Raw genomic sequence first — 8,553 nt, forward strand, 5'->3', positions numbered from 1 at the left:
CAAGGGCAGTGTGTGACACAGAGAGAGACCCCGGTGACACCAGGGACCCGCACACTGGGGCTGGGCCAGTCCTGGTGACACTCGGGGGGCTCTTGGTGGCACAAGGACCCCCCAGGTTCTCCTGCATGAGGTCCTGGTGACACGAGAAGCTGGTGGCACTCAAAGGGCTCTTGGGGACATGCAGCACTGTGGCACTGTCATGGTTTAGCCCTGGCACAGAGCCAGTGCCCCCATGAGAATACCCTCTCCCTGGTGTCTGCTGTGAGATGTGACCAGGAATAAGCAAAGCAGGCTCCTGCTTAGAACTAAAGAAAACTTTATTAACTAAACTACCAGAAAAGAAGAAAGAAAAAAAAAACATAAGGGAAAAAAATTAAAACCTTACAAAAGCACTTTTGTCCTCCCCCCCACCAAATTTCCCAATGCAATACATTCCCCCAAAATCACCAACTCTCAGTCCGGCACCACCCTTTAGAATACTCAATCTTCAGTTCATCAAGAGGAGAGGAGTCCTTCTTGCACCATAGGCTTCCCCTGGAAAGACGCTGAAACCTCGTGTGCTCCCATGTCACTCAGCACCGCCCGGAAAATCCTTTGCCATCGTGACACCTTCCTTCCATGCCCAGTGCTCTCACCCCTGTGCATGGACCAGAGCTGCTTCTAGGGTTGTCTTTCAAGGGTGCCTTGTCTCACTCCAAAAAGGCACAGTCTCTCCTTTGGGACATCTGTCCCCCCCATTTTTTCACCCCCTGGAGCTGAGGGGTCCCCACACTGAACCCTCCCGGTTCTGAGGCACTGCCTCCCCCTAAATGCAGTCTCTGTGTCACAGGAAAAAAACTGGTTCAGTCTATGGCCACACAGGAAAAGTCCAGCCAAAAGGCCACTCCATCATCTCTCCCCCCACTCAGCCAGTCTTCTCCACTTCCTTCGGGCCTATCTTTTCCTATCTCATCTCTTATCTCTCTTCTCATTCAGCTCCAGGAGGATCAGCATTTTGCAAGGTCTCAATCATGCAAGAAAAGGGTCCAAAATTTCAGTCTCTGCCTGTCCCAGAGCTCTGGAATTCCCAGCCTGCTCTGGCTGGGCACCCCCCCCGCCTTCTCCTTCTGGGCCAGTGCTGCTATCCAATTCAGATGCCGGCTTGCTCTCTCTCTCTCTCTTCCCTGGGGGGAGCTGCCTGATGTCTCTTCCTCTTGGTGCTCCTCCACCCTTCCATCCTTGGGCTGGGCCTACCTCATGGCCGCATGGCTTTTCCCCTCCCCCCGCCCAGCCGGCAGCTGGGACAGGGGGAGAGATCCAAAGCCTTTCCCGACGGAAGTCCAAAGAGAGCTTGCCAGGGGTGCAGCTCTGGTTTTTAACCCGTTTTTCTCACAGGCGGATCCTAAAATCTGAGCACCCATTGGCCTGATGGTAGTGACCACAGCATCCCAGAAATCCCATTTCCGGTCCAACCACCACAGGCACTCAAGGAGCTGGTGGCACTCAACTGTCCACAAGTCTCTCCAGTGACATCACTGCACCAATGACATCACAGTGGTGACATCACTGTCCCCGCAGCAGCCTCGGGATGTCCTTGATGGCTTTTTGGCACCGCTTGGCCACTGCGCGGCTGCCGGGGCCACCCGGGCCACCGGGGCCACCTGGGCCAGCATAGGGACTCAAGAGGACGTTGTGGATATCCCACAGTGTCGGCAGCAGGTGATGTGAGGCCAGGCGGGCGCTGCCCTCCCACAGACGCTCAAACTCAGCTACGTCGGCCACCAAGGCCTCAAGGATATTGGGGGACATCTGCTCTGGCCACTTCAGGGTGTCCTCAATCTCCTCGAGCTGGGTCTGCATGTCCCAGGTGAACTCGATGGCTTTGTCACACGCGTCCACCAAACGCTTCAGCGGTGCCAGGGCCACCACTGCCCAATGTCCCCTCCAGGTGGCCGCCCTCGCCCGGCTGGTGGCCACCACGGCCTCATCCATGGCCTCGCTGGTAGCTTCCTCTTCCTCACTGGTGGCCGCTGCCACCTGAGCATCGTGCGTGGCCCCTGCCGAGGCCCCCTCGACCCTGTCCAGGGTCACCGGCAGCCACCAGGGTGTGGCCTCCAGGCTGTCCCCAGGTTGTCCCCTCTCCCTGAAGGTGGCCTTTAACCACAGGTGCTTGGCCCAGGAGGGGGTCGCGTCCCAGCAGGTCTTGCGCAGCTCATCTGCCTCCTCCTGCAGCCGGTCCCATCTCTCCCTGAGCGCGGCCACCAACTCCTGCCAGGCCTTGGCCGCGGCTCTCACATCGGCCCAGTTGGTCCCAGGGGTGGCCCAGAGGGCGGCCAGGGCCCGGCCCAGGGAGGGGACACCACGGTGGCCCATGGAGGTGACATCGCCGTGATCCAGGGTCTCACGGAGGCTCTGGGTGAATCTCCTCAGGGCCGCGGGCAGGAACTTTGGCGACACGCGCTGCCGCACGTCCCTGTGTGACCCGGTCACGGTGGCCGCCACCTTGCCCAGGGTGGCCACGACGGACACCAGCGCCTTCAGCAACTGGGATGGGGACAGGGGACGTGTCAGGGGCCTCGAGGCACACTTGTGGCCGCCTGCAGGGGCCCCTGTGCCCTCTCGGGGTCCCCTCTGTCCCTTTGTCATCCCCTCGTCCACACTGCCACCCCCCGTGTCCCCCTCCCGTCTCCCACTGCTCCCTCCTCCCCCGTGCCCCCTACCCCCACCGTGTCCTTCTCTCCCCACCCCCCCGCCCCCGGTCGCACCTTCTGGTTCTGCTGGCTCATTGGTGACCCGGCGGGGACACTCTGGGGACACCTTGGGGACGCTCCGGTGGCGAAGGAGCCCCGGGACAGGCGCCGGCCCCGGGCCAGAACCGGCCCCGGCGGCGGCGCTCGCGGAAATGCCCGAGCGGGATCGGGAGGCGCCGGAAAGGGCCGGGGCCAGAGGGACTGACGTCACCGTCCCGCCCATCACCAGTACCGCCCCAATCCATGGGAAGCACCAGGTTGGATTCGGGAGATTTTTAGGCTGAATCCCAGGGGGTTTAGGCTCCATCCCGTCATTTCTAGGCGGATTAATTCCGCCGCTCCCGGCTAGATTTATGAGGGAACGTGGAGTGCTCTGAGGAGCGGGCGGAACTGCCCTCAACCAAGATGGCGGCGCTGCTTCTCTCGCGAGACCTCTGGCGAGAAGCGGGGTGGGGGCGGTTGGGAGGGGATTTGGGTGGTCCTGAGGGAGAATGGGGGGTCCTGAGGAGATTTGGGGAGTTCTGAGGGGATGTGGAGAGTTCTGATGGGGTTTGTGGGGTCCTGAGAGGGCGTGAGAGGGTTTAGGGAATCCTGAGGGGATCTGGTGGATCCTGAGGCGATTTAAAAGGATCTGAGGGGTGATTGGGGGGGTCCTGAGAGAGAACTGGGGCGCTGAGGCGATGTGAGGGGATTTGGGGTTCGTGAGGGAGAACTGGGGGTTCTGAGAGAGAATTTGGGGTATCTGAGTGTTATGAATAAGAAGCTTGACTAGGCAAATATTCAAGCAGCAATCAATTTAGTAATTAATATCATAAAGTATGAGCAATACAGCGCTGGGTACAGTGGGGGAAGTTTTCCCTCCAACTGCACACCAATAGTTGAGGGTTATAGGTATTTATAGGGGTACTCATAGGCTTTCTCATCAGTTTCTATTCCAATTTTTACTCATCAGCAGTTTCTATTCCAAATTTTTACGTCACAATTCTACACACTATTGTGATTTAGTTTTTCTCAGGATGTATCCCAAAAGAATTATCCCCAGATGGTGGTGGTAGAGTTTCCGAAAGAAGAAAGACGAATCCCATATGGTGAAGTGCAGCTCCCCAGGTGTGGGTCCACCCTTTAATTGCAAAGACTATAAATCTCCTAACAGTGATGTCCAGCTTCCCTTGGTCGAAACTATAAATCCTTCAGTTGATGTTCATCTTCCTTTCTCAAGCTGTTTTTCTCTGCTTTATTAAGGTGTGAGATAAGCATGTTTTCTTTATATATATTCCAAAGCTATAGTTTCAAAGATACAAGCAATATTCTAAAATTATACTTCAAAAGTTTATTTTTGCAGAACTCTTTGAGGATTAACTACAATCAAAAAGCAACATCCTTAACGCTTAAATTCCAATGCTCTTAAATCAACCAAGGTTAATTGCAAAAAAATGATAGGTTCAAAGGCCTTCTTCCATGCTTTACTTTCCTCAGTTATTATTAGAATTCGCAACTGTTCCATTGTCGGTCTCCACACATAGCACAATCACAAATACACACATTGCCTGTATGTACCTGACATGAAACACAGCTTTGTATTTCACACCCTGACAATGGTTGCCCCATCATAAGAATCACAGAATTTGCATCTCCAAGCTCCCACCTGAGGTTTCCACCTGCACTTACATCCCAGGCCTGTTTCGCTACATCTGGACCAAAACCTATTAAAAAGGGCTCAAGTTCCATTCTGGTGTTGCCACTTCCACTGATAGTCACGGACTACATGTGTCCTACTTGTGGAATTATCTCGGGGGCAGTTAAAAAATAAGGCGTCAAAAAACTTATCCTTCCCCCCTGCTTTCAGCCTTCAAAATCCTTTTGGTAATTATGGAAGAAAGACCTTACCCAGCTACCATTAGTGAGCTTAACATGTGTTTGATTCCATCTGCCTTGATATCTGGAACAATCATAAGGAGAGCAGCTGGGGGTCCAACAATCTAAACCTAAAGTCTAGTTACAAACGCTTTTTCACCACATATATGTTTCCTATTCTATTTAGACAATAAATGCCTCTTTGAGAAGAATGAAGCTGCCATGGGCTTCCTTCTGCATCCCAAAATCCTGTTCCATTATGGACCTCACTCAGGGTACTGACCCACCATTTAGGCTCGACTGGGCTGGCCACCCATGGCCAGCAGACCCTCCACAGACCCAACAATTGCTAAGGTTAAAGGTTCTTGCTGCTTCTTCTCCCAAGGTTAAAAATTATTTTCCCACTTTTGCCCCCAACCTAACTGACAATATAAGTGTAAGATTATAAAGAGAAACATTCTAAATGTGTAGTCTAATCTCCTAACCGAATTTTCACTTTCACGTTGTCTTCCACACCACCTGTGGTAAGAGAAGGCACAGAAACAGCTTAACATAAAAACAACCAATGACAGTGAGGATTGGCCCCCAGTGACTGGAGATGGGAGAGGAGGGATGCCCACACAAACTGTTTCAGCAGGCAGCCTGTGGGGAGGCACACAGGGCTTCCCCCGATGTTGCCGCAGTGGCTGCTGCTCCATTCCGCCCCTGCGGAGTGTCGGTCGCGGCTTCCCATTCTTCTCCTCCAGCTGAGATGTCCAAACCTCCGGGGCCTCAGAGACCTTGACCCGAGTGTGATGGGTCCACCCGTGTTTAGCTGCCTTGATGGCTGTTTCTGTGGTCAGCAACGCTTGGAAAGGTCCACACCACTTCACCACCAGGGTGCTTCTTTCCACTCTTTAACTGGGACCCAATCTCCCGGCTGGATGTTGTGAACAGCAAAGTCCAAAGGCAGGGTCTGTGCCAGCTGAGCTTCCTGTCGAACAGATTTCACAAGAAACAGTATCCTGGCCACATATTGTTTCAAATATACATCACTTATCTCTATCCCCCCACTAGGCTGAGAATCACAAGGGTAAGGAATTCCAGACATTAATTCAAAGGGAGATAATTGAATATCTCCCGTGGGTCTGGCCCTTATTCTTGCCAAAACCAGTGGTGAGGGCCATACCCACGGCATCTTAGTTTCTATCACCAGTTTCAGGAGGTGTTTCTTTATCTCTCCATTCATCCTCTCAACCTACCCGAACTCTAGGGGTGCCAGGAGGTTCCATTGTATCCCTAAAGCAGTCATAACTGCTTGAAGAATTTTTCCTGTAAAATGAGTTCCCCTATCTGAGTCTATTGCTTCCACAATCCCATATCTTGGAATTATTTGTTCCAAAAATACTTTAATAACTGATCCTGTAGTTGCTGAAATGGCTGGAAATGCTTCCGGCCACCCTGTTAACTGACACACTATTACCAGAAGATATTTGAACCTTGCCACTCCAGGCATTTCAGTAAAATCCACCTGGCATCTCTGTAAGGGACGTACAGCCCAAGACCTCCCTCCCCTGGCAAGTTTCTTTGTAACTCTGTTATTTGTTTTAGCACAAATCAAACAACCTGCAATAGCTTGCTTTAGCCAGAATAAAAAGACCCACAGCAGCGCATGTTTTGAGGAAGGCTTCTGCCAGTCCTCGGGAGCCCCAGTGACTCTCTTCATGAAGTTGTTTTAACAATTGCAGGGCCAGAGCTTTTGGTATCCACTGCTTACCATCCTTTGTAAACCAATTATCCTCTCCTTCCTCTGCCCCACTCTTTTAAATTATCTCTAGTTCCTCTGGTGGAAAAGACAGTTTGTCTGGCAGTGGTGCAGTTACTGGGAGCAAAGGGAGCATCTTAGAGCTTTTTGGCAACAATGCAGCTTTCCCAGCTTCTTCATCAGCTAGTCGGTTTCCTATTACCTCTTCTGAGCACCCTGCCCTATGCCCCTTGATGTGTATTATTGCTAACTTTTTTGGTAAGTTCACCACCTCCAAAAGGTGAGAGATTAAGTTCTCAAGAGATAATGTCTTTCCCCTGCAGCTTAATAAACCTCTTTCTTCCCATAATTTTCCAAATGCATGTATCACCCTGTTATCTTTGCCTAATTATCCCATAACAAAAATTCCCAAACAATGTTTGGGTAGCAGCAATTTTAATTGAATAGTTTAGAAAATGTATAAGATTGGATACACTTGAAATATTGACAATATAATTTGGTTAAAAATAAGGGATAATTTGGTTCTGATAATAGCGCATAAGCAAAACAAAAATAACCGCAACGGGTACGGAGTTCAGGGTTCTGGGACCCTTGCCACCTCACATGCGAGCTTGCCAGGTGAAAATTCCCCCTTTTGTGCCATATGTCAATGCCACCACCTCCCATTTTCGAATCATCACACTTCTACCTCCATCCTCATCACGACCTTTACCGCGCATGCTCCGCCACTCTTTTGGTGGTCACACCCGTCTTTGGGGGTCGTCACTGATGAAGGCCTCTCCTCTTCCTCGATGTCCTTTAATTCACCATTGGGCTCACATGCGCACCAAGCCAGTACAATGTGAGCCAAAATTAACATAATATTATATTTAAGCATCAAAGCAATAAATCTCTTACAGAGGGCATTTTCCTGGGACCCAACCAGATTTTCCTTTCTTTCTGTAAATTTTTAGTGACTATTATCTCTTGCTTTTTCTTGCCTTGAACATCTGCAGGAAAGGGGGGGAGGGAATGGAACCCCTCCTCTGCCTTTGTTGACATTACATCTTTTAACTGTTTTATTACTGCCAAATATTAATTACTGTATCAATATTGATTACTGTTTCAATTTTGTCAGCACAAATCGCATCTATTTACCATACTTCTCACTATCCTGCTCTGAGTTTTTTGAGTTTTCTGCCAGAAATCTCTCCCCTCCCCCACTCATCCACAGGGGTTTGGGGTGGTTTTTCCTTTTTGGGGGAAATCAAAACGATGCACTGATGCTCCTAATTAGGGGTAGGAGAAGTGAGGCTCCAGGGCTTCCCGCTGAGCCGGAGCCAGCGGAGCCGCAATGCCGGGAAAGCCGTGGCGGGAGCTGCGGAGAAGTTTGTTTGTGTTTTCAGCTCAATCCACTCGGGCCCGGGCCCGTTCCAGGGCTGTTCCTCAGCTCCGGCTCTGCCCTCACGCAGCCCGGGGCGCCCGGAGAGCGAGGGGCGGGGCTGTGCCGTGTGCAGAGCCCGCCCCTGGCTGGGATTGGGCGATGGTGCCGTCAGTCGTGGTTGTGGCGCGCTGATTGGTGGGAGCGGGGCGGAGCCGGGCCCCGGTGGCGGGCTGAGGGCGGCCGTGGCTGGGCAGCGGCGCCATTGTTGGAGCGTGTGTGCAGTGCCGTGAGCGGCGTCAGCGGCCGGAGCGCGGTGAGGCGGCGGCGGAGCTCGGAGGCGGCCGCAGCGCAGGTGGGAGCCGCGCTAGGTTGTGCGGGGGCTCGGGGCCGGCTGCGGGCCTCGGGGGCGGCAGGAGGCTCGGGCGGGTTCGTTGTGCCGTGTCCGGCGCGTGTTGCCGCTGGCGTGAGGGCGCTGCGAGAGCGGCTGCCCGCGGTCTCCTTGCGGCCGCTGCCTCGGCAGGAGCCGCTGCCGGAGCAGCGCTGGCTCGGCCCGGTTGCTGTGGCTGGGACAGAGGGGGCTGCCCCGGGCCCGGCGCTGTGCGGGGAAATTGCTGTGGCCGGCGGTTTCTGTGCGCAGAGGAGACAGAGGAGTCCTGTAAAAGTGACTTTATTGCTGAGCAGAGGGAGAGGCCGTGGGGCATTTGCCGTGCGCTCTCTGCCATTGTTGTAGTTCGCAGTCTCCTTTTTATCCTCATTTTCCCGGCCTCATCTCCCTCTCCCTTTGCGCACTGGCTGAGGTACTTGGAAGGTTCAGATCTTCCCATCTGCCAACTGCATGTCCGTGTTAATGTGCACCCCCACTT

At 53.0% G+C, this 8,553-nt stretch overlaps 1 pseudogene; it reads right to left on the reverse strand.

Moving 5' to 3' along the window:
- The window catches only part of LOC131093378 (zinc finger protein 208-like), a 496,041-nt pseudogene extending 492,930 nt beyond the window's left edge, over nucleotides 1-3,111 (reverse strand).
- Between the last annotated feature and the right edge of the window lie 5,442 nt (nucleotides 3,112-8,553).

Source organism: Melospiza georgiana, chromosome 25 (genome assembly GCF_028018845.1).
Source record: "Melospiza georgiana isolate bMelGeo1 chromosome 25, bMelGeo1.pri, whole genome shotgun sequence".
NCBI lineage: Eukaryota > Metazoa > Chordata > Aves > Passeriformes > Passerellidae > Melospiza > Melospiza georgiana.